This window comes from Oncorhynchus kisutch, linkage group LG6 (genome assembly GCF_002021735.2).
Source record: "Oncorhynchus kisutch isolate 150728-3 linkage group LG6, Okis_V2, whole genome shotgun sequence".
NCBI classification, from domain to species: domain Eukaryota; kingdom Metazoa; phylum Chordata; class Actinopteri; order Salmoniformes; family Salmonidae; genus Oncorhynchus; species Oncorhynchus kisutch.
Window position 1 is genome coordinate 75,092,418 of NC_034179.2, and position 26,482 is coordinate 75,118,899.

The 26,482-nt window shown below is 41.0% G+C and overlaps 1 protein-coding gene across 1 annotated transcript in view; it reads left to right on the plus strand.

The window, feature by feature from the left end:
* The first annotated feature begins 818 nt into the window (after positions 1 to 818).
* The window catches only part of LOC109897343 (histone deacetylase 5-like), an 87,638-nt gene continuing 61,974 nt past the window's right edge, over positions 819 to 26,482 (plus strand). The window contains exons 1-2 of the mRNA XM_031827548.1: positions 819 to 958; positions 10,763 to 11,008. The gene's annotated coding sequence lies outside the window, so the exon portion shown is untranslated. The remainder of the gene's footprint in view (positions 959 to 10,762; positions 11,009 to 26,482) is intronic.

Sequence of the window (26,482 nt, forward strand, 5' to 3'; positions counted from 1 at the left end):
TGAGAGTGTAGGGCAATCTCTCTCCTTGTGCAGTAAGACAGTGCACTATGTGGCCAGAATAGAGAGTGTGAGAACAAGAGTTTGCATGTATAAGGGGACATCACTGTGCAAATGCAAGGTCTACCACACTTGTGCAAGTGAGATTAAGTCTGTGCGAGAGAGAGAGACAGACAGAGCTGGTAGTCCACCAAACTACCAGGTGTGAAACAGGGAAGAGACTCATTTGGTATAGAGCAGACCTAACCTTTACATCTGGTTAGCAACAATAATTAAGTAAATGATGTCTAAAGAGAAAAACATCCTCACCTGTGCTACCAACATTTCCAAATAGAATCCACATGCTATTTATTTTCCCTTTCTTACTTCTATTTGCACATTGCTACAACACTGTACTTAGCCAGTAATATACATTGAAATGGCTCTATTCTTTTAAAGCTTTTACTGTTAATTTCTGTTTATTTCACTTTTGTTTATGATCTATTCCACATGCTTTGGCAATGTAAACATGTTTCCCATGCTCTAGTCTAGCATACTCTGTAACTTGCTGTTCTGAGTTACCGTATATCTAATAGTGGCGCCCAAGATTCACATTGATATTCTTCCCGAAAAGATGCGCTACACATTCTGCGCAACCAAGATTTTGGTAGGAAACTTGCAGTCCTTTCCTACTCGGGCCGTGGTAGTAGTGTCTACCATTGCGACTGTGTTGGGTATCTGTCCTTCTGTACTGAGTTACTCATTGGGTGTATAATCTATTTTTAGCGCCAACAGATGGAGTCACGTGACAGGGGACAAACGTCATTAATGTTGTTGGTGGAGGAGCTGAAAATATGGAGGAAAGAGAGTTGTGACAGTGAACATTAGACATTTCACCCCCCCAAAATATTATTAAACAGATCAAGAAGTGTAACGGTCGAAGAGGCAATCCCCGAGCAGCGAAAAGGATAACGACAATCAGGTACGTTATGTTTGCTGGGAGATAATGTATCTTTCGTCTACTGCTGGTAAGAAATGTTTTTATAATGCGATATTTTCATCTGATGCGTTTGGTTACTCCTGGCTAGCTAACAAGCTGAGCGAACGCTATGAAGTTTTGATAGCTAGTTAACGTTAGCTAGCAAGCGAAGTTGCTTTAGCTAATGTAAATGTGCACGAATGGATTGTTCTGATTTGGAAAATGATAAGTTAACAAACTGACACATAGTATTGGCATCTGATTAAAAGCGTCAGTTAGCCAGGTTGTAATGATCCCACACGTCTAGTTAGCTTGCTAGCTAACGTTAGCTTATCAGCAGCCTACTTCCAGATAGTTAGTAACTTTAGCTATCACAATTTTAAAACGTTTTTATTTAGGGTGGGTGCTAAAAGCAGTACCGCAGCCGTCGGTGCCCTCTCCATGGCAATTTGTGTCCTCCATGTTTAGCAAATTGTGTTTTTGTTCGAGTTGAAATGACTAGTTTGCCACTTCTGCAATCTCCACTTCTGGTTACCCCCATTGCAGTCGTCTGCAAGTTTGCGACGCCTCATTTTTTTTTTTAAAGGTAATGGTGCCACTTGAGTTGGGGTCCCACTCCCTGATAGTTGTTTCCATAGATGTATACAATTCCTATGCCGTGTGTGCGAGGATCCCACACAGTCAGTAGCCTGTGTCTTTGCATATTCAATATAACGTTATGCTAATTAACATGAGCTGCAACAAACACACAAACTGAGAACTGTCCAATCTCTTAATTCAAAAACTCAATCATGGACACTCTTACTGACAGTTGTGGCTGCTTTGCGTGATGTATTGTCGTCTCTACCTTCTTGCCCTTTGTGCTGTTGTCTGTGCCCAATAATGTTTGTACCCTGTTTTGTGCTGCTACCATGCTGTGTAGTCATGTGATGCTGCCCTGCTATGTTGTCTTTGGTCTGTCTCTCTTTATGTCGTGATGTGTATTTGTCCTATATGATATTTTTCATCCCAGCCCCTGTCCCCACAGGGGGCCTTTTGGTAGGCTGTCATTGTAAATAAGAATTTGTTCTTCACTGTCTTGCCTAGTTAAATGTCATTTAACGCCACTAGTTTCACTGCGTAAAATAAAATGTGGATGTAAGTGAAAAGTATAATAGCTTAGGCCAATTAACTCTATCAGTGCCTTCCTTGCCCCCCAAAATACTAATTTGCATTACTGGAAGCACCTTTTTGTGCCTAGATAGTGAAGTACAGATGGGCAGGTTTGCTCCTTATGAGATCTCTGAATAGTTTCTTCATTTATGGTCCGTATCAGTTATCACAATGGATTGTCTGCTGACAAAGTTGTTTTTGCAGTGACTTTCATGATAGGCATGATTGTTATGAAAGGAACATGGCATTTATTAAAGGTAGGCCTAGGTACTGTGTACAAAACCCCTTCCTAAGATTGTGTTGCACTCCCCTTTTGCCCTCAGTTTGTTGGGGAATGGCCTACAAGGTGTCAAGCGTTCCACAGGGATGCTGGCCCATGTTGACTCCAAAGCTTCCCACAGTTGTCAAGTTGGCTGCATGTCCCTTGGGTGGTGGACCATACTCGATACAAACAGGAAACTGTTGAGTGTGAAAAGCACAGCAGTTGATGCCATCAAACCAGTCCCCCTTGCACCTACTACAATACCCTGTTCAAAGGCACTTAAATATTTTATCTTGCCCATTTACCCTCTGAATGGCACATTCCATGTCTCAAGGCTTAAATTCATCTTGAACCTGTCTCCTCCCCTTCATCTACACTGATTGAAGTGGATTTAACAGGTGACCTCAATAATGGATCATAACTTTCACCTGGTCAGTTGGTCATGGAAAGAGCAGGTTTTCCTAATGTGTTGTACACTCAGTGTATATTCTAGTGGATTCCAAAGTAAAGTTTTGATTTGTGACTTGTTCTGTGTTTTTATACACGTTAACATTGTACCTGCAGGCCACCCTAAACCCTATGAAAAGATGTGGCTTGTGGTTTTGGCTCGCAAGTTTGATGGAGCCAGAGATCATGGAGAAGGATTTCCTACTAAAATGAAATGAATGACAAATGCCTGTCTTTGATTAAGTTTCAATATTTGCTAGAGATCAGTTGATTGACAGATGCTGCTTCTCACGTGTGTGTGTGTGTGTGTGTGTGTGTGTGGATGCCTCTCACAGTCCTCGAGTGGCCTTGCAAGTGTTTCTTTCATTGAAAATGGTTAAGTCCTTGTGCATGGAGGACTTTAATCATTGGATTTAGTTTAAAATGTATGCCAATGTGAAAAATATCAGCGTTGCTGTGGAATTGCCCTCATTTAACAGTCACTCCAAGTAAATGGTTTAGCTAGTGTTTCTTCATACTAGCATCAGCTTTTTTGCTCAAGGGTTGCCTTGTCACACATTCCTGATTTCTGCCCTCTTGGCTATCAGATAAGATCAGGTTATCTGCAAACATCTGGATGTGCCCAGTTACATGGTGACAGATGTCAAGACTTTAAAAAGGGTCACACATTGAGACCCCATGTTCCATAGGGGACCTCTTCCTTATGAGGGAGGATATAAATAACATTTGCTTCAGACCATGGCCACTGAACAGTATACATTTAAATGTGCTTTCTCTATGCGGGTCACTGTCTATTTTTAAAATGTGTATCTTTTATATTGATTGCCTGAATTAAACTTGATGGGTCAACTTTGCTTCTCTGATCTCGGACACCCAGAATTAAAATCTTGCGTAAATGTACTAACGAGACTAGCAAAGTCTTCATCCCTCTAAACGGAAACTCTCAGCCAGTTTCGGGCTAGTCTATTTGCCATCCCACAGGCTGTCGACAGATGCTACTACCATTTTTATGTTATGTGCATCTGTCCACGAGAGCTTAGGCCTACTCCTTCATGAAATAGGTTCAGTATGTAAGATGGCAACTCCTTTTTATTTTTTTAAGACAGTTCATCAATGACGTGACGCAGAGTCACTTGTCCTGATGAATCACACAAGGTGTTGAAAAGGCTATTGAACAGCCCTGCCCATGTGCTGCCCTGAAGATACAGGGCCTTGATGTTTACCTATTCTGTTTGCAATGCAAAAATGCATGGAAACTTGGATTCATACACTGTAGAAATGTGTTTAGGCTACAGTGTGAAGCAAAAATAACCTCAGCTGTACAGTGGGGCAAAACAGTATTTAGTCAGCCACCAATTGTGTAAATTCTCCCACTTAAAAAATGAGGCCTGTAATTTTCATCATAGGTACACTTCAACTATGACAGACAACGAGAAATCCAGAAAATCACATTGTAGGATTTTTAATAAATTTATTTGCAAATTATGGTGGAAAACTTTTGTTATTGACCAAATACTTATTTATCTCAATACTTTGTTATATACCCTTTGTTGGCAATGACAGAGGTCAAACGTTTTCTGTAAGTCTTCACAAGGTTTTCACACACTGTTGCTGGTATTTTGGCCCATTCCTCCATGCAGACCTCCTCCGGAGCAGTGATGTTTTGGGGCTGTTGCTGGGCAACACGGACTTTCAACTCCCTCCAAATATCTTCTATGGGGTTGAGATCTGGAGACTGGCTAGGCCACTCCAGGACCTTGAAATGCTTCTTACGAAGCCACTCCTTCGTTGCCCGGGCGGTGTGTTTGGGATCATTGTCATACTGAAAGACCCAGCCACGTTTCATCTTCAATGCCCTTGCTGATGGAAGGAGGTTCTCACTCAAAATCTCACGATACATGGCCCCATTCATTCTTTCCTTTACACGGAGCAGTCATCCTGGTCCCTTTGCAGAAAAACAGCCCCAAAGCATGATGTTTCCACCCCCATGCTTCACAGTAGGTATGGTGTTCTTTGGATGCAACTCAGCATTCTTTATCCTCCTGAAAGTCCCAGCCACGTTTCAACTTCAATGCCCTTGCTGATGGTAGGCTTTGTTACTTTGGTCCCAGCTCTCTGCAGGTCATTCACTAGGTCCCCCCGTGTGGTTCTGGGATTTTTGCTCACCGTTCTTGTGATCATTTTGACCCCACGGGGTGAGATCTTGCGTGGAGCCCCAGATCGATGGAGATTATCAGTGGTCTTGTATGTCTTCCAATTCCTAATAATTGCTCCCACAGTTGATTTCTTCAAACCAAGCTGCTTACCTATTGCAGACTCAGTCTTCCCAGCCTGGTGCAGGTCTACAATTTTGTTTCTGGTGTCCTTTGACAGCTCTTTGGTCTTGTCCATAGTGGAGTTTGGAGTGTGACAGTTTGAGATTGTGGACAGGTGTCTTTTATACTGATAACAAATTCAAACAGGTGCCATTAATACAGGTAACGAGTGGAGGACCGAGGAAGAAGGACAAAGAAGAAGTTACAGGTCTGTGAGAGCCAGAAATCTTGCTTGTTTGTAGGTGACCAAATACTTATTTTCCACCATAATTTGCAAAGAAATTCATTAAAAATCCTACAATGTGATTTTCTGGATTTTTATTATTTTTATTTTTCTTAATTTTGTCTGTCATAGTTGAAGTGTACCTATGATGAAAATGACAGGCCTCATCTTTTTAACTGGGAGAACTTGCACAAGTGGTGGCTGACAAAATATTTTTTTGCCCCACTATGTTAATGATTGAAACATGCTTTCTCTGCTGAAGTATTTTTAAATGTTTTTAAATCCTGGAAACCTCTTTACCAGTGTTGATCGGATAAAACCCACAGTTGACAGCCTCCACCCCAATATTCCATGCACGTTTACAATCCTAGCCCCCAGAAAAGCCTATTCTTAGAGAAATGGGCATGTGACTGTTTTGATTGTATCATTTCTGTGAGCCACTTCAGTGTTGGGGAAAAATCATTTGACTGAAGTTAGTAATTTGGTGTCTTAGTTGATTCAAAATGTAGTCAAATTAACTAGGCATATCTCTCTCTGCTATTTAAGTGAACAATTTATCTTCAAGGTAAATTTAAAGGTGCCGCACTGCCATTGAGAGCCTGCATGTTCTCTGTATTTTATGTAAGGTGTGGCCTTACATAAAATCAAGGGGAGATGGGGCCATTTTGTCACTGCTGGTGGGAAAGGCTCTGCTGAGTGCAGTGTCCCTCCTTTCTCCTTGAGAATCTGCTGGTCGCTCTCTTGCCTTGACTTTGAGGGCTGGCTGAGGGGGATGTGCAAAAGCAGCACACATTTTTACTGGGTTAGTGAGTGTCAGACGCCATCTTTTGGTTCTGTTTATAAGGGCACAAAGTTTCCTCCTTATGTGGTTCTGATTTTGGACCAGACCTGACTCTGTGCCACAGGCCTTTCTGTTGCATTGCCCGAAGGCCATTGCATTCATAAATCCTATGCAATAAAGTTTGACAGCAGCCAATTTCAACATGAAGCACATTTGATTGTTGCAAAATGATTTGCTCCTGCTTAAAGCTCCCCCTGCAATTCTAAGAATTTCTTGGTGTACAATTTCTGTGCTTAAAATGGTTCAACATATGAAGTCATGGCTTCAAGCAAAGGCTGGATTGATGCCAAGATCTGAGGACCGAGCATGTCACTTAGCAGCACTTCCTGGCTGTTGGAGGGACCGGTGTTTTCAGTGATAATGTGAGGAGGCGGAGACCCCCACTTGTGCTATTCGCTGGATGAGTCTCCTTGCACCATCACGCAGTGGTACTGCAAAGAGTAAAAAAAAAAAAAAGATGAGCTGATATTTTTATCCCCATTCGTACGTCATTAGGCTAATGCAGCTGGTGAAAGTGGCTAGGTCAGCAGTCAGAAGTGGTTAAAGCTTCTAAATACCCTGCGACAAGGCATCCCATTATCTCTGTGACACAGTTTCTATAACCAAACTTCGGTGAATGCCGTGATTAAGCCAGGCCCTTGCCGGAGCATGTCATCTGACCGAGTGCCTTGGGATCCTGCAGAGGGAGAGTTGCTTACCAACTTCTGGAATATCACACAGAGAGCCATTTGCTTAGCCCCATACCACACCCTAGACACGTTTTCAGATTTAGCTGACATATTGTATGCAATTACAGGAAATGTCATCCTCTGTGGGTGTACAGGAGAAAGGCGTAGGTTTAATGGCACTTAGTCCCAGATGTTAGAAAGGCTGCATAAAATTAACAATTTCAAAAGTATAAATTCAATTTGAGCAGTTTCTTGCAATTGGTGCAACAATGCCTTCCTGTCACAAATTGGCCTTGGTGATTTTGGTATCTAAATGTGTTAGTGAGTGACTGACTAAATTACATGTTCCTGTCGTTAGTCTAATCCTCATGACTGTTCCCAGATAACCTTGCAAAACCAAACAAAACCCTATAGAAAGATTAATATATTTAGTCGATGTGCTGACAAGAGGCCAATGTTAAACCGGAGGGGACAGCTGAGGAGAGTAGTTTTAAGAGCATTAAACGATCAGCGACGTGTTTGGGCATGACGCCTGAGAGCCTTGCTTCAGTGCGGAAGGCACAGGGACGGCGGTACTCTATGGGCTTTCAGCGCTAACTCCGCTCCATTAAATCATATGGCTTAGAGGCGAGACTTCCGCGACTGAGTGGAACTTAGATCCGCTTTCCAGGAATTACACTGCAGTGGTAATTAGGGCTGGGCGATATGGCCTAAAAATCATCTAGATTTGTTCACTTTTATGGCCAATTCACGTTGTATGTACCAGTCAAAAGTTTGGACACTTACTCATTCAATGGCTTTTCTTAATTTTTTTCAATTTTCTACATTGTAGAGTAATAGTGAAAACTATGAAATAACACATGGAATCATGTAGAAACCAAAAAAGTGTTAAACAAATCAAAATGTATTTTAGATTCTTCAAAGTAGCCACCCTTTGCCTTTGACAGCTTTGCACACTCTTGGCATTCTCTCAACCAGCTTCACCTGGAATGCTTTTCCAACAGTCTTGAAGGAGTTCCCACACATGCTGAGCACTTGTTGGCTGCTTTTGCTTTACTCTGCGGTCCAACTCATCCAAAACATCTCAATTTGGTTGAGATCGGGGGATTGTGGAGGTCAGGTCATCTGATGCAGCCCTCCATCACTCTCCTTCCTGGTCAAATAGCCCTTACACAGCCTGGAGGTGTGTTGGATCATTGCCCTGTTGGAAAAACAAATTATAAGCCCAAACCAGATAGGATGGCGTATTGCTGCAGAATGCTGTGGTAGCCATGCTGGTTAAGTGTGCCTTGAATTCTAAATGAATTAGTGTCACCAGCAAAGCACCATTCCCACCTCCCTGCTTCACGGTGGGTACTACACATGTGGAGCTCATCCATTCACCTACCCTGCGTTTCACAAAGACACGGCGGTTAAAACCAACAATCTCAAATTTGGACTCATTAGACCAAAGGATAGATTAGCACCAATGTCCTTCTGTTTGTGTTTCTTGGCCCAAGCAAGTCTTCTTATTGCTGTCCTTTTAGTAGTCTTTGCAGCAATTTTACCACGAAGGCCTGATTTCACGCAGTCTCCTCTGAACAGTTGATGTTGATGTCTGTTAATTGAACTCTGCAGCCAAAATAAATGCTACAATCTGAGGTGCAGCTAACCATAATGTACTTATCCTCTGCAGCAGACGTAAAACAAAGGAGATGGTCGTACACTACAGCTCCACTACGGGGCAATAGTGGAGCAGGTTGAGAGCTTCAACTTCCTTGGTGTCCATCACCAACAAACTATCATGGTCCAAACACACCAAGACAGTTGTGAAGAGGGCACGACAACGCCTATTTCCCCCTCAGCCGACTGAAAAGATTTGGCATGGGTCCCCAGATCCTCAACGTTCTACAGCTGCACCATCGAGAGCCTCCTGACTGGTTGCATCACCGCCTGGTATGGCAACTGCTCGACCTCCGACTGCAAGGCACTACAGAGGGTAGTGCGTCTGGCCCAGTACATCACTGTGGCCAAGCTTCCTGTCATCCGGGACCTCTATACCAGACGGTGTCAGAGGAAAGCCCAAAAAATGTTGTGTTATTTCATAGTTTGATGTTGTCACTATTCTACATTGTAGAAAATGGTAAAAATAAAGGAACCCTTCAATGAGTAGGTGTGTCAACTTTTGACTGGTACTGTAAGTGCTGAAAACAATGTCTCCTGTCTGGCCACGTCCTGCCCCTGCAGTTGCTCCCTCTGCCCAGTAGGTGAGGCCGCAGGTCCAGGGAGGGACATTGTCCAAAACGCAGGGTGCCCCAGTGGGCTGTGGAACTTCTATAGGATGTAGACCCAACAGCAGCTGCAGAGCAAACTGAGATGAATGGGGATTAAGCATAAAGCAGGCACTTTGTGATATATTTTACTGTGTGACGTAATGGGGCCAACATTGCACGTTAAGGATTTAACCAGGAGGTTATGTTCAAATCATCAAAGGTCATTGCTGTATCTTAATGAGAGAGACAATTGGCACTGCGCCAGAGTTCCAGCTGTGTGAATACAACATTTGTATGATGTATTTTGCTCTGGGTAAGGTCTGCAAAGTGCGTGAATAACCTCTTTGTAAAAACAATTTTAACATAATGCCTATAGCAATTTGTTTCCATTTTATTGCATGTGATTAGGCTACCTTGACAGGAGTTTAATGAATATTTGCTTCTTTTTGTTAAGTTCATCCCCTTAAGGTGAAATGGCGCCACTGCTCGCCCCAGCGCATTAATTATTTTAGATTTGTTGATGAAACTGAGGAGTGGAGCATCTAGCATGGCAACAAAAGAAATGTGCAGTACCTCTGCTCTTGTATCGTGCATGCAATGATGTCTGAGGGAAATGAACTGTCAGTTGTTTGAAGTAACTTCTGTTGTAACATCGCAAACGGACGTGGCATATTCACTAAGTACGGATTCCAGATTTTAAAGGCTAATTGGAATAAAGAGAATATAGATTAATTTATGTTGGGCAGAACCCTTGGATGGAATCAGACCTCCCATGGTGAAATCCCCTTGTGACATGGCTTTAATAGCTATACGAGCGATCTAGGAAGCAACAACTAAGGTTTTATTTATTTTTCAACCTATGAAATAGACCATCATACGTAAGTGAAACGTTATAGAGCAGGGAGATATTTACACAATTTAAGTAATTTAGAATGTGTGTTCACACTGATGAAATGACTAAGTAGCCTATTGATTTAGAACAGAGGCCCAGCTTAGAAAGACTGCACATATTGACACTCTATTTGTCCACTCACCTGGGGTCATTGAGAAGCATGGTGCGACTGAGGGCCAGTATGGGCATTGCAGCACTATGCCTCTCCTCCTCCATCCCCAGGGGGAGTGTGGGTATCGTAGTGTTGCTGTCTCTCTCGTCTCTACAGACCCCAGGCTGCATGACTCATCCCATTAACAGCTCTGCGAGTGCTTTTCGGAGGAGGCAAACTAACACCCCCTCCCTCACCTTCCCTCAAAGCAAAACAATTTTCCACATTTCAGACACTGTCTTTAGCAACTAGATTTTTTTTATGAGTTAAAAAAAGCGTTTTAATGGTAGTCTGGAGTGGAATAATGTAAAATCATTGGTCATCTGTTTTATCATGGTGGAAGTCGGGGAGGGAGAGTTGCAAATGGAGGTAGCCCAACTGCTTATTTGGCCTGTGTGTAACAACTAATCTTGACTAGCAGGTCACCTACTCTGTCATTGCTTGACTAAGCAAAATGGGAGTCGAAAACTAACATTACTGAATTACTTATGACTGAATGAATGCTGGCCATGCGATCTGCAGTGGCCAGGCGTGTGAGGAGTTACGGATACCAGGATCCTTGAACTGCAGCTGGCTAACTTCTGTTCATTTGTGACTATTGCAGTGGGATTGACTCGAAGGGGAGGAGCCTACTGATCCACCATACCTCTGTGGACCAAAGTCATGGCCGACGCCGAAGACCCACTTTAGAACCTTCAGTCCATTCCCAAACACAAGCAAATACACACTCTCCTAAAGCTTTATCATCCTAATTCTTATTACCTTCAACTTGACTGGGTTTTGGAACAACAAAGACCACTAACACAATCATCTCTGGCTTCTCCGTTCATCATTTCTGCCAACACCACAGGTAAGTCTGGTTTTCTTTCCTCCAGCTTTTTTCTTCTTCATGAAATGCAGAAACCCTCTGATCCTCCATCAACTCTCCTCAGGGCATGACTCATGTGTTGTGATTTCCTTGAGTAATTTACAAGTTTGTTTGATGACAGGAAACCAGCATCTCGAAGTCCGGTGCTTTATGGTGGCTGTATGGTTCACCATTGAACATTACTTTTATCTGAAGTGATTATTCAGAATTATATCCAGTAGCAGGATGTGTTCATGGGTCTCTTAAACAAAATACATTTTATTTTTTATTTTTTAGACTTGCTCTCATGATTCCAGTTGGTTTAAGTTCCTCTACACATAGGATTTGTTCTGATATAGGATAGCCTAACAACAACAACAACAACAACAACCTGTGGATTCTTTTACTGGCTGCTCTCTTCTCCAATCTCTTTCTGTCTATATTTAGAACCGCTGACGACTGACCAGACCTTTTATTAACCTCCCATCCCCCTAATGACGTCTTTGAATGTCACTGGGTGCCGTGGCAACCCTGACTGCTCTGTGAAAGGCCTGGAGGGTTGTCTGCTCATTGGACAGTACACTAGAGCAAACATGACTGCTGTTTTTTTGTGCAATGAGTATGAGTTGTGTAAGTAGCTAGGATCTTTGGCGATATATAGTGTACGTGTTGTCTTTATGTTAATAGCATTTGAGGCAGAAAGGCCTTCAGATCGGTAGGTGCAGCAATACTGCAAAGCTAACTGGTCATGAAGATGAGCTCAGACTGGTCTTAGACTGTGACCACAGCAACAACAATGCAGACACGTTGTAGAATTTTTGCAGAAAGTCTAACCATCCTCAGTGTCAGCCTTTTTATGAGAGTTGAACATGCAGTACAATGACTGGACTTTCTATCTGCAGATAGAAGTGCATTGACATTTAAAACACTTTTTTGAAGTTACCATTAACTCCAACTGAACAGGTGTCGAACTGTGATGTCCACTGCCACATTTCTACACCGCCACAGGAGAACTATACCTGAATAATCCCGAACACCCAAAAGGGCCTTATGGTCAGGACGGCAACTTTTCCTTTTGTGTGGCTGGCCCTGCACAGGCGATTAGGCTACTTGAGACTGGGAGCGCAGCAGAGAATTCACTCTGTTCTCTGTGTTGCGTCACCCACCTGTTCGATCAGCCAGGAACACAGAGAGCTCCTCCAAGAGCTCGAATCCTGCTAAGGCAAAAATGTGTTAAATTGTCTGGAAGTACTGGACCGAGGGGTTTGTATAGCGTAAGGGCCTTCGTTAGCCAGGTAACGTTCTGTTTGGTGCTGTTCAAAGAGGCTAAAGAAGTCATGATGGCTGTAGAAAAGCACCCGTAAGTGGCCTGCATGAAGGTAATTGGTGACCCATTTGAAGTGTATTGTAGAGCTGGCACGGTAAATTGACACCGACCATACCGATCACTTATCGCATGAATTTTGTTGATGGTTCATTACAATAAGTAGCCTATAGTAGAGAACTATGAAGTTTGAAATGACACACGTTTTTCTAATACAGTGCCTTCGAAGTATTCATACCCCTTGACTTATTCCACATTTTATTGTTAGACTGAATTCGTAATATATATTTAATCTATTTTTGAAACCCATCTACACACAAGTGTTTGCATTTTTAGCTATTTCATTTGTCGGTCTACCCGGTGGATAGCGCAAATCAGTGCCTTCAAGTTTGATACGAGCCTTTAGATTTCCTAGCTTTTAAACATGACCAGAGAGAGACTCAAATAATACAGCAAAGAGGTGCTGTTTTTATAAGTGAGTTCAAGTTGAATTTATTTATTCAGCACTGTCACATTTTTATTCAAAACTATTACAAAACAAAACTCCTACTCTCGCTGCAATGAATGAGTAGCCGAGTGTATAGATAGACAAGCTGCTAATAATAAAAACACAAGGCTATTTGAATATTTCACTTTCTCTGTTCATAGGAACAATATTAATTTGTGCTTGAGGCAGATGCGGTGCGAGTCGTTTCACCATCAGGTTGAAGACTGTCCCCTCTCCTCCGATGATACTGACCAGAGAAAGGAAGGAGAGAGCAGGAACTGCGAGAGGCTTGACCCTCTGCTGCCCTTTCCCTCCCTCCGCTGAGACTAATGCTGTGTTCAAAACAACTAGGAACTTGGGCATCTACGACTTCAATGCGCTCAAGCCAACTGGGAACTCGGAATAAAACGAGATCTGACTGGGAAAAATATTGTGTAAACAAACGGTAATCCAACTTGGAATTCCAAGGCGGAAACTCGGGCATCTTTCTAGAGCCCTGACTTTCCGACCTAAACATCACTGATGTTGTGATTTTACTTTTTTTCCCTCTTTTTTTTTCTTCATCATTTCCAGTTGTCTTAATCACCATCAGATGCAGGTAGCTTACCATCTGTCCAGTAAAATAAATATTCGAATTATTTCAATTTATACTCTACTGTGGCTAGCAAGTGCTACACCAACTGATGATCCATTTTATTATCAAAGCTCTGGTTTTAAAATCTAATGTGGTCTGAGATTAACTATATTAGCAGGCCAGGCATATAGCCAATATGCTGTGATAATGTATTATAGGCCTGCCTACTGCACAAACCTGATTCCTACAGAAGTTTTCATTAGGGTAATGTTAAAAGAATTCAAGTGGTAGATCTTGGCATGCTTTTTAAAAAATGCGAAAGTTATCTTTACTTAGGTTGGTGACCAAGGCCTCAATGCCAAAATGCTGTGGTTTTTTTGGGGGCATTTTTGACCATTTTTATTGAAAAGGAAATGCAGAAATATCACATTTACATAAGTATTCACACCCCTGAGTCAATACTTTGCAAGCATTTTTTGCAGTGATTACAGCTGTGTCTTTCTGGGTAAATCTCTAAGAACTTTTAACACCTGGATTGTGCAATATTTGCCTACCATTCATGCTTTTCAAAATTCTTCAAGCTCTGTCAAATTGGTTGTTGATCATTGCTAGACAACCATTTTCAGGTCTTCCCATAGTTTTGACTTAAATCTACTTGAAAATCTAACTCAGCACCTCTGGAACATTCACTGTGTTCTTGGTAAGCAACACCAGGTTATCTCTTCTCTGTATACATCAATGAGGTCGCTCTTGCTGCTGGTGAGTCCCTGATCCACCTCTACGCAGACGACACCATTCTGTATACTTCCGGCCCTTCTTTGGACACTGTGTTAACAACCCTCCAGGCAAGCTTCAATGCCATACAACTCTCCTTCCGTGGCCTCCAATTGCTCTTAAATACAAGTAAAACTAAATGCATGCTCTTCAACCGATCGCTACCTGCACCTACCCGCCTGTCCAACATCACTACTCTGGACGGCTCTGACTTAGAATACGTGGACAACTACAAATACTTAGGTGTCTGGTTAGACTGTAAACTCTCCTTCCAGACCCATATCAAACATCTCCAATCCAAAGTTAAATCTAGAATTGGCTTCCTATTTCGCAACAAAGCATCCTTCACTCATGCTGCCAAACATACCCTTGTAAAACTGACCATCCTACCAATCCTCAACTTTGGCGATGTCATTTACAAAATAGCCTCCAATACCCTACTCAACAAATTGGATGCAGTCTATCACAGTGCAATCCATTTTGTCACCAAAGCCCCATATGCTACCCACCATTGCGACCTGTACGCTCTCGTTGGCTGGCCCTCGCTTCATACTCGTCGCCAAACCACCTGGCTCCATGTCATCTATAAGACCCTGCTAGGTAAAGTCCCCCCTTATCTCAGCTCGCTGGTCACCATAGCACCTCCCACCTGTAGCACACGCTCCAGCAGGTATATCTCTCTAGTCACCCCCAAAACCAATTCTTTCTTTGGCCGCCTCTCCTTCCAGTTCTCTGCTGCCAATGACTGGAACGAACTACAAAAATCTCTGAAACTGGAAACACTTATCTCCCTCACTAGCTTTAAGCACCAACTGTCAGAGCAGCTCACAGATTACTGCACCTGTACATAGCCCACCTATAATTTAGCCCAAACAACTACCTCTTTCCCAACTGTATTTAATTTATTTATTTATTTTGCTCCTTTGCACCCCATTATTTTTTATTTCTACTTTGCACATTCTTCCATTGCAAAACTACCATTCCAGTGTTTTACTTGCTATATTGTATTTACTTTGCCACCATGGCCTTTTTTGCCTTTACCTCCCTTCTCACCTCATTTGCTTACATTGTATATAGACTTGTTTATACTGTATTATTGACTGTATGTTTGTTTTACTCCATGTGTAACTCTGTGTCGTTGTATCTGTCGAACTGCTTTGCTTTATCTTGGCCAGGTCGCAATTGTAAATGAGAACTTGTTCTCAACTTGCCTACCTGGTTAAATAAAGGTAAAATAAAATAAATAAATAAATTGTCCTGCTGAAAGGTGAAGTCATCTCTCAGTGTCTGGTGGAAAGCAGACTAAGCAAGGTTTTCCTCAAAGATTTTTGTACGTACTTATCTCCATTCCTTCTTTTTTTTTATCCTGAAACTCCCCAGTCCTTAACGATTACAAGCATACCCATAACATGATGCAGCCGCCACTATGCTTGAAAATATGGAGAGTGGTATTCTGTATATAGCCTTGTTATTGTGTTACTTTTATTTTTAGTTTATTTGGTAAATACTTTCTTAACCAACAATGCAGTTCAAGAAAGAGTTAATTGTATTTGGTGCATGTGACAGTTTGATTTATTTAATATATTGGATTTGACCCCAACAACATAACCCTGCCACATTTTTTGCAGTATTACTTTAGTGCCTTTTTGCAAACAGGATGCATGTTATGAGATTTAAAAAAATTATTTACAGCCTTCCTTTCATTCTGTCAATTAGGTTAGTAACTACAATGTTGTTGATCCATCCTCCATTTGCTCCTATTACAGCCGTTTAAACTATGTAACTGTTTTAAAGTCACCATTGACCTCATGGTGAAATCCCTGAGCCGTTTCCTTCCTCTCCGGCAACTGAATTAGGAAGGACGCCTGTATCTTTGTAGTGACTGGGTTTATTGACACACTATCCAAAGTGTATTTAATAACTTCACCATGCTCAAAGGGATATTCAATGTCTCCTTTTTTACACCTCTACTAATATGTGCCCTTTGCGAGGCATTGGAAAACCTCTTGAATCTGTTTTTAAATTCACTGCTCGACTGAGGGACCTTTACGATTATCTGTATGTGTGGGATACAGAGATGAGGTATTCATCAAAAAATTACGTTAAAGATGCACTATGCAGAAATCGCTCCACCCTTTCCTGGTTGTTAAAATTCAAATAGTTTGCATAATTTCTGTTTGACAAAACAAGTCGTATAGAAAATCATTGTACCATTTAAATCACTGAAATATATTTTCCTTAACAGTGTTGTATTTTCTGCTGTTTGAAGATAATGTGCAAAAACAAAACTTAAAAACAGGAAGCATAGAAATAGCTTGAATTTGGTCGGTTCTCCCAAAAAGTTACATATTGCAGCTTTTTATCACTTATTGCGCACAGTGAGTCCATGCAACTTATGACTTGTTAAGCATATTTTTACTCCTCAACTTAGGCTTTCCATAACAAAGGGGTTGAATACTTATTGACTGAAGACATTTATTTTATTGTTTCTTTTATTAGAAAAACATACCTCCACTGACATTATGGGGTATTTGTAGGCCATTAATCTCAATTTTAATATTTTTTTAATTGTGTCTAAAACAACGAAGTGGAGAAAGTCAAGGGATGTTAATGAGTACTCTCTGAAGGTACTCTATGTGATATTTGTTAATGGGACAATTGATGGCTACAACCATCAAACAAGTTGTAGTAGTTTTAAAGGATACACATAACATTAGCTGAACTTAGTGTTCTATTTATCATTATTCAGGTATTTATTGCAATATGGATTTGTCCATATCGCCCAGCTGTAGTGCTTTGTACGTATAATATGACCAACCGCTCTCCAATAGATGGGCAAAGACACAATCACAGCCATATTTCCATTCATTTCCTCTGTATAATGAGTTAAAACAGGGCCTCTATGTTCCTTTTGAACATGCTTGTTTCCAGGAAGGTTTTGACTCCGTTCCAATATGAGTGGCAAGTTCCTATCTTGACTGCAGGAACATATTGATTTGCATCAATCAACACAAGCTAAACCAGCCGCTTACACTTTTCTTTCATTCGTTGTCCTTCTTTCTCACAATCTGTTTTTCCCCAATTTTTTTCCCCATTTATGATCAGTAGACCTCTCCTTCCATTTGAAATGGTCTTGGTGAGGGAAACGCTGTAAATGAGAGGAGTTGATGTGTTCTGAAAGATGAGACATTGAGTGTTATAATACGGCTTTGATGTCATACAAGCAAACCAAACACCTGTGAGTCCCAATGTGCACTTCACATTTCCATATTTGAAAACATGTCATTTACAGTTAATGTTTATGATCGCTATGTTTGATCCAAAGTTACAAGGATGACATGTGTTGCATGCTGACTAAATTGAGTAGAGAACACACGATTTTTGTGTGTTCAAAATGGGTCAAAATTATACAAAGATATCCAGCAAAAAGACCATATGCATTTCTGGTAAAATAACAACCCAGTGTTTATCTCCCGTGTTTCATGTGTGTTTTCCCCAAATGTAATGTTTGTTCACCTGCGTGTCATGAACGCGTCTGCTCGGGATAGACAAAATCAACATGCAGACGCACACTTGGAGCTGGTTTGGTCAAGGTGTAATACCCTAAGTTGACCTGAACAGAATGAGCCTAGGTTTGTCGTATTGAGAATTTGCTGCGGACCACTAACTTGAATGCACTCATGACTACATTCTATGCACACAAATTGCAATCTGTTTGTCTGAAGTGCCTCTTGAAAGCCTAACACTAAGATTGTATATTATGTTGGCAATATATTAAGCTTTCAAATGATTCCCTCCTGACCCAGATAGGGATTTATTTAAAAGTTTTGGGATTGCCTAAACAACAACTGGAATTGTGTGAAGGTGGGGACGCAGGGACGAAGGGCAAGTGTGCCTCAGTTCCTCAATGGCAAAGCTAGGAGAGTTCAAAAAAGAACCTCTATAGTTGAAGGGTCTTTCCTTGTTATAAAAGTGCATTTGGAGAGGTGTGGACACTAGTTGGACCTCTCACTCAAACCCTTCTTGCACCTACTGCAATTAATATTCTTATGTAACAATGTATCCAGAGTATTTTCAGATTTCGTTATTGACAAATGCTGTGAAAAGTGCAGTAAATGTACAAAACATCAACAGCGTAATGTTTGGATTCAGACCTGTACCAGGTGAACTGTTTCCCATTTTTAAAGTGCTCTTTCAATTTTCTACCATGATCATGCTTATGCTTTTAAAAATATTTATTCTGTTAGAACAATGTGAATTTGTCCCTCTCCATATAGGCCTATTCCCACAAGTTTAAGGGGTGAACAGTTCTATATTCCCCCAAATAAATTGAGAACTTGAAAGTTTTATTTTTCAATGACCTGATTTTATTCTAAATGACTTCTAGCAATTTTAATATTCCAAATCATTACTTATTTGTAACTCCTCCACATTTCTATGGCTATATTTAGCGTACAGTGTTTACAATATGACTCATCTTAATTGGAATCTCATTCAAGGAAGTAAATAGGGATGTAAATGTCAATGCAGTGTGAAATATTGACAGTTCAGCCTCTTAGAACTCCAAGTGCGGTAAATAACTTTATTTAAAAAAAAACTGTTATCTGAACATTTATTTCAATAAATAAAGGTGTTATCTGCTACAGCAGAACATTGCAGTTGGTGCTGAGCAGAGAATGAGTCATCACTGCGTTCTATTTGAGAGTTTAATCTCTGTGAATCCGTGTGTGTAGCTTCTGTGTGAGCAAATTTGCACAATTGTAGTAAAAATTAACCTCTCTGCTTTTATGATGTGAGTCGAACTAATTTTAGATTAATTTATTATCTATAGAACATTCAGAAATTATTCAGACCCCTTGACTTTTTCCACATTTTATTACGTTACAGCCTTATTCTAAAATGTTTTTTTTCCCCCTCAATCTACACACAATACCTCCATAATGACAAAGCAAATAAAGGTTTAGAAATGTTCGTAAATCTATAAAAAATGTATTGCATGAATCACATTTCATAAGTATTCAGACCCTTGACTCAGTACTTTGTTGAAGCACCTTTTTAGCAGGGATTACATCCTCGAGTCTTCATGGGTATGACGCTACAAGCTTGGCACACCTGTATTTGGGTAGTTTCTCCTGTTCTTCTCTGCATATCCTCTCAAGCTCTCAGGTTGGAGGGGGAGCGTCGCTGCACATCTATTTTCAGGTTTCTCCAGGGATGTTAAAGTCCGGGCTCTGGCTGGGCTACTCAGACATTGAGACTTGTCCCGAAGCCACTCCTGCGTTGTCTTGGCTGTGTGTTTAGGGTCATTGTCCTTTTGGAAAATGATCCTTCGCCCCAGTCTGAGGTCCTGAGTGGTCTGCAGGTTTTAATCAAGGATCTCTCTGTACTTTGCTCGGTTTCTTTCCCTTGATCCTGACTATTCTTCCAGTCCCTGCCGCTGAAAAACATCCCCACCGCATGATGCTGCCACCATGCTTCACCGTAGGGATTGCGCCAGGTTTCCTCCAGACGTGACGCTTGACATTCAGGCCAAAGAGTTCAATCTTTGTTTCATCAGACCCAGAGAATCTTGTTTCTCATGGTCAGAGTCCTTTAGGTGCCTTTTGTCAAACTCCAAACGGGCTGTCATGTGCCTTTTACTGAGGAGTGGCTTCTGTTTGGCCACTTTACCATAAAGGCCTGATTGGTGGAGTGCTGCAGAGATGATTGTCCTTCTGGAAGGTTCTCCCATCGCCACTGAGGAACTCTGTCACTGACAGAGCTACAAAAATCGGGTTCTTGATCACCTCCCTGACTTGATCGCCTCCTCCACGTCTCCTGATGTACTGGCCTGTCTCCTGGTAGCGCCTCCATGCTCTGGACACTACGTTGACAGTCACAGCAAACCTTCTTGCCACAGCTCGCATTGATATGCCATCCTGGATGAACTGCACTACCTGAGCCACTTGTGTGGGTTGTGGACTCTTAAAAACCCTAAGTTATCATTTTAAAGGTCCCTCCTATTCCATTTCCTAATTATAACAAAGCCATTACATTGATATGTATTTTTTTATTAGTTGGTTATAAAATACAATCTAATTGGTCACATGCTTCGTAGACAGTGGGTGTAGACTAACAGTGAACTGCTTACTTACCCAGGTCCTTTTCCAATAATGCAGAGCTGAAGAAAAATGTGTATAAAATGGAAATGGTGTTGTGAATAAAAAGAACAAGTACAAATAACATGGCTATATACAGGGAGTAAAAGAACCGAGTTGATATGCAGGGGTATGAGGTAATTGAGGTAGCTATGTACTGTACATATACAGTTGGAAGTCAGAAGTTTACATACACTTAGGTTGGAGTCATTTTAAAACTCATTTTTCAACCACTCCACAAATGTCTTTTTATGGTTTTGGCAAGTCTGTTAGGACATCTACTTTGTGCACGAGACAAGTAATTTTTCCAACAATTGTTTACAGACGACATTTAATTTATAATTCACTGTGTCACAATTCGAGTGGGTCAGAAGTTTACATACATTAGGTTGACTGTGCCTTTTTTAAAAAGCTTGGAAAATTCCAGAAAATGCTTCTGATATGCTAATTGACATCATTGTAGGTGTACCTGTGGATATATTTCAAGGCCTACCTTCAAACGCGGTGTCTCTTTGCTTGACATCTATGGAAAATCAAAAGAAATCAGCCAAGACCCCAGATAAAAAATTGTCTGGATCATCCTTGGGAGCAATTTCCAAATGCCTGAAGGTACCACGTTCATCTATACAAACAATAGTACGCAAGTATAAACACACTGGGACCACGCAGCCATCATACCGCTCAGGAAGGAGATGCGTTCTGTCTCCTAGAGATGAATGTCCTTTGGTGACAAAAGTGAAAATCAATCCTAGAACAACAGCAAAGGACCTTGTGAAGATGCTGGAGGAAACCGGTACAAAAGTATCTATATCCACACTAAAACGAGTCTGAAAGCCTCAACCTGCTCCAAAACTGCAGTTAAAAAGCCAGATTACGGTTTGCAACTGTAAATATGGGGACAAAGATCATACTTTTTGGAGAAATGTCCTCTAGTCTGATGAAACAAAAATGGGACTGTTTGGCCATAATGACCATTGTTTTGTTTGGAGGAAAAAGGGGGATGCTTGCAAGCCAAAGAACACCATCCTAACCGTGAAGCAGGGGGGTGGCAGCATTATGTTGTGGAGGTGCTTTGCTGCAGAGGGGACTGGTGCACTTCACAAAATGGATGGCATCACGAGGGAGGAGAATTATTTGGATATATTGAAGCAACATCTCAAGACATCAGTCAGGAAGTTAAAGCTTGGTCGCAAATGGGTCTTCCAAATGGACAATGACCCCAAGCATACTTCCAAAGTTGTGGCAAAAATGGCTTAAGGACAACAAAGTCAAGGTATTGCAGTGGACATCACAAAGCCCTGACCTCAATCCCAGGGAAAATTGGTGGGCAGAACTGAAAAGCAATTGCGAGCAAGTAGGCCTACAAACTTGACTCAGTTACACCAGCTCTGTCAGGAGGAATGGGACAAAATTCACTTGTGGGAAGCTTGTGGAAGGCTACCTGAAATGTTTGACCCAAGTTAAACAATTTAATGGCAATGCTACCAAATACTAATTGCGTGTATGTAAACTTCTGACCCACTGGGAATGTGATGAAAGAAATAAAAGCTGAAATCATTCTCTGCTATTATTCTGACATTTCACATTCTTAAAATAAAGTGGTGATCCTAACTGACCTAAGATGGAATATTTACTAGGATTAAATACCAGGAATTGAGAAATTGACTTGAAATGTATTTGGCTAAGGTGTATGTAAACTTCCAATGTCAACTGTAGGGAGTGGTCCAGTGAATAGCAGCAGCTTATGTCGTGTGTAATCTGGGAAAAATCAATAGTTACAAATCACAATATTAATTTTGGATGACAGACTCAAGTATTTTATTTTTTTCTGCTGTAGGTAGTGTTGGCTAGCGCTAGTCCTCTGTTCCTGTGCCATAACTCCTGTATTTTTATCCTATTTCTTGTTCTCAAGCTTAGTGAGCCAATATGTTTTCAGCACATTTTATTTCCCTGACTGATAAACTTGTTTTCTCATTCTCTCTGCAGCAGACATAGTGAGCAATATGTTTGGAACATCAAATTGCCATACATATATTGGCATTAAGTATCGTGATAATATCTTATCGAAAGGTCCCTGGCAATTCCCAGCCCTATTGGTTATGTGGGCAAAGAATCATTTTTGACCAAATTGGGAAATGACAAATTCATCCTCTGTTTCTTGCAGTTATCTGTTAGATTATATTTCACTATGTAACCGTTAATTAGTAAAAACTACCATTTATATTCATAGGGGAGTGCCGCTCAGCCATAGAGCATGTTTGACGTTCACCTCAGTTCTCTGACACTGGTGGTGTCGGGGTGCGCACATGCAGAACTGACGTCTGTGTTGGGTCAGGGCCCGGTCCTCAGCGGGGCAGTTATGATGCACCTCTCTCACAGTAAACTCACCCACTGAGGAAGTGTGAATGGGAACGTCTCGTAAAGGATTTTCATGGAACTGACTCATTGGAGGCCTTTCCTGGAATTGCTCGCAGTCGGTCGTCTCGCGTGTTGTAAAATGCTTTGGGATTGTGTGTGTGTGTGTGATAGAGATATCTCGCTCTCATATAGAGATCTGTGAATTCAAGACCAGAAGTTGTCATTTACAGTCTTGAGCATTCTCCAGAACCTTCCCAGATTCAGGTTGAATAAGCTCCAGAAGATGACCATTTGTCTTTCATACTGTTGAGGAGTTGTTGATACAGTCTAGCCCAGGGCTATTCAACTATATTCGTACGAGGGCCAGATGTGTAACAAAATAAAAGTGAATTGCAGGTGGGCTAGACTAGTCGCATGTGGAAAATTTATTCGGAAGAACTGTATTACAAGAAAGAAAAAAAAAAGCAATCCGCGCACCTATAAAGCACTTTTCTTAAAATGAAATGTTGCAAAAAGAAATTGGGGAAGAAGTGGAGGGCACTCAACCGACGACGTAAGTTGAGGTGCAACAGACATTTTTCTCATTGAAAAGAGAAAGGCGCAGCGCTTGCTTACTATTTTAACTACTAAAAGATAAGGATCTGCCACTTTAAAAATATAGATGTTAGTCATTTTAGATGGAAATTAAAACTTAAATCTAACTGCCTGTAACTCAGGAACTCAAGCAATGATATGCATATTCTTGGTATCATTTGAAAGGAAACACTTTGACATTTGTGGAAAGAATGTAGGAGAATATAACGCAAATAAAAGCGTATACCAAGAAAAACCAACTGTGCTCTTGTATTTTTTTTTTTTTGTACCATCTTTGAAATGCCGTAATGTATTATTCCAGCCCCCTGCAATTTCAATTTTTGGCCAGGTAGATGGCGGCAGTGTATGTGCGACGTTTAGACTGATCAAATGAATCATTGCATTTCTGTTCAAAATTGTCAAGACTGCCCAAATATGCCTAATTTGTTTAGTAACTTTTCATGTTCAAAACTGTGCACTCTCCTCAAACAATAGTATGGTATTACTTTACTAATAGCTACTGTAAATGTGACTGTGCCGTTATATTTTTGTTAATCTATGCTTTCTGACAATATCAGATACGTCTATGTCCTGGGAAATGTTCTTGTTACTTACAACCTCCGGCTAATGCGATTAGTATATGTTAGCTCAACCGTCCTGTGGAAGGGACACACCAATCCTGAAGAAGTTAAGATTTTAAAATGACATCTGATAACTTAACATCTCAATAAATAACACAAACATATGTCATCAGGTAATGACAAATTCCATTCTGAAGGATGTAGTCTTTGGTGTTTTTTTTTTTCTCCCTTCTAACGAGTACTTGTGCCTTCCGTTTCCCTCAGACTCACGTGTTCTTGAGTCGTATACTTCACGAGTAGGGTCATAATATGTTGTAGTTTAAACTGTTCAAATGCTAGAGCCAAATTCATATGAACAAAAAATAGACGCTAGAAACTACACTAGACATCCACCATAGTACTTGTCATTTTGGCACTGAATGTCTGTATTTTGGCAGGGATTTTTCTTCTGTTTAAAAAAAGAGTAATGTTCAAAATTTATCACGGGGCTAAATTAATAAATGGGCCGTATTTGGACCGCCAGTAGAACAGCCCTGGCCTTTTAAGACTGCAGAGGAATGCAGTCTTGAGATTAATCTCCTCAGTTAGAGCCCAGCTTGATTTACAAAACCTCAGTTTGTTCAGCGTGTTTTGCCTCCCTCCAGGTTTCTTGCAGGTGAGGGTTGTCTATTTGGATTGGTTGGCTATTAATTGGGTCAAGCCTAGCTTACGCCAAACACAGAGGGCCTTTGTCAAACAAAGTTAGCCGGCAAAGTCCTTGACATTAACTGCTCAAGTTCATCCTATGCCCAAAACATTTACAGAAGAAAACGTTGCGGCCTCTCCCCACTCCTCCATTTGCCTCAAGCTAATATAACCCAATGTAAGTCAGGAAGCCAGAAGGATACATCCACCTATAAATAATGGGGGTGAGTGGAGAGTAATGGCAGGAGAAGGGGTTGGATGAGAGTTTATGACCGATTCTGATTTCTTTTTTTTTTTTTTAAACGCCCATACAGATTTATTGGAGGACCATAAAAGCTGATACCGATTTTAAAAAATAAAATAAAATAAAGATTTTATTTAATTTTTTTAATTTTTAATTGGCCTATTTATTTGTAATAATGACAATTACAACAATACTGAATGAACACTTATTTTAACTTAATATAATACATCAATAAAATCAATTTAGCCTCAAGTCAATAATGAAACGTGTTCAATTTGGTTTAAATAATGTCAAAACAAAGTGTTGGAGAAGAACGTAAAAGTGCAATATGTTCCATGTAAAATATGTGCCATGTAAGAAAGCTAACGTTTCAGTTCCTTGTTCAGAACATGAGAAAGCTGGTGGTTTCTTTTAACAGGAGTCTTCAATATTCCCAGGTAAAAAGTTTTAGGTTGTAGTTATTATAGGAATTATAGAACTATTTCTCTCTATACCATTTGTATTTCATTAACCTTTGACTAGATGTTCTTATAGGCACTTTATTATTGCCAGTGTAACAGTATAGCTTCCGTCTCGCTCCTCCCTGGGCTCGAACCAGGAACACTACGGCAACAGCCACCCTCGAAGCAGCGTTATCCATGCAGAGCAAGGGGAACAACTACTTGAGGGCTCAGAGCGAGTGATGTTTGAAATGCTATTAGCACGCGCTAACTAGCTAGCCATTTCACTTCGGTTATACCAGCCTCATCTCGGAGTTGATAGGCTTGAAGTCATAAACAGCGCAATGCTTGACGCACAACGAAGAGCTGCTGGCAAAACGCACAAAAGTGATGTTTGAATGAATGTTTACGCACCTGCTTCTGCCTACCACCGCTCAGTCAGATACTTGTATGCTAAGTCAGATTATATGCAACGCAGGACACGCTAGATAATATCTAGTAATATCATCAACCATGTGTAGTTAACTACTGATTATGATTGTTTTTTATAAGATAAGTTTAATGCTAGCTAGCAACTTACCTTGGTTTACTGCATTCGCGTAACTTATTGTGGAGTGCAACGAGAGAGATGCAGGTCGTTATTGCGTTGGACTAGTTAACTGTAAGGTTGCAAGATTGGATCCCCCGAGCTGACAAGGTGAAAATCTGTCGTTCTGCCCCTGAATGAGGAAGTTAAGCCAGTGTTCCTAGGCCGTCATTGAAAATAAGAATGTGTTCTTAACTGACTTGCCGAGTTAAATAAAGGTGTGAAAAAAAAATAACAATCGGCAAATCGGCACCCAAAAATACTGATTTCCGATGGTTCGAAAACTTGAAAATCGGCCCTAATTTAATCGGTCAACCTCTAATCACTATAGTGAAGGAGATTTAACACACACACACATTAATAGGGAGCATTTCAGTTGGCACAGATGGAAAGTCCTATCACATCTGCTGTGGTCAAGTGGGGACTGGAGAAACCCCCTCTTTGATGGGTCCCCGGCCAAGTCCCTCATAACCATTTTGAGTTTAAAATGGCACTGTGACCATCTGAGAATAAAGTGGCTAACATAGCCAGTAATGGCTGACTTGGGATTCCTGGTGCAATGTCATCCATTGTTTCACTCTCCAGTCTGAACACAGCAGGCCATTAACAGTTGTTTATTAGCCCAGCTGCTGCCCTTGGTGGAGTCAGACAATATTATGTAAGAAGTGTGTGTTATCAATTGCGGGTATTTTATTCTGAATCATTTGGCAGTGTT